Below are 741 nucleotides of genomic sequence, written 5' to 3' on the forward strand. Positions count from 1 at the left end.
GTGAGATACCTTTTCATATGATTCCCACAGTTCTACTCCCTTTTTCTGTAGTGGGGGATTTTCTCATTTGAGCCCACAAACGTTCCCAATTTTCACCAGGCTTCTAGTTTGGCCAAGAAAAATTCAATCGGGGCAGCTATTCCTGAAAATTCTCCTAAAAAAGTTATTCCTGGAAATATCTCCCCTAACATCCAAATGAAGCCTTAGAGCATCTACAGCTGGGCGCCTCAAACCCCCCTCAAACGTCAGGGCAGACGGCCTGGTCACTCACCGGTAAAAAAGCCCAGCCCAGACGAGCGTCTCAAATGGGCCTCAAACACCGACCGACACCCCTTATTTTCTATTATTTTTAGTCTAAACAAACTTCTCTTTATTGATCAATATTAAGGTTCATGGGGATACAATGTACATCTCGTGGATTTCCAAAGATGGCGTCCTACCGAAAGTCCTAAAGTGTGTCTAGCAAGACTATGTGCCTCTATGTTAGTCTCACGTCCTCCAAGATGAAGGAATACATGGTGAACTGGCTTACGTAGCTTGAAGCACCTTGATGATTATAGCATATCTCTCTCCTATATCTCTCGGGGCGATGACCCCCGGGTAGGCTCTAGAACCTGGACCATTTTTTTGAAACACCGGGGCAGCCGGCGCCCCTCCATCCGGCTCGCGCTTCACCCCCCCCCCCCGCTCAAGCCAGCTGGTTTTTGGCCGGCATCTCTCTCAAGCCGGTGGGCTCAAGCC

The sequence above is a fragment of the Triticum dicoccoides genome, chromosome 5B (assembly GCF_002162155.2).
Source record: "Triticum dicoccoides isolate Atlit2015 ecotype Zavitan chromosome 5B, WEW_v2.0, whole genome shotgun sequence".
In the NCBI taxonomy this organism is placed as follows: domain Eukaryota; kingdom Viridiplantae; phylum Streptophyta; class Magnoliopsida; order Poales; family Poaceae; genus Triticum; species Triticum dicoccoides.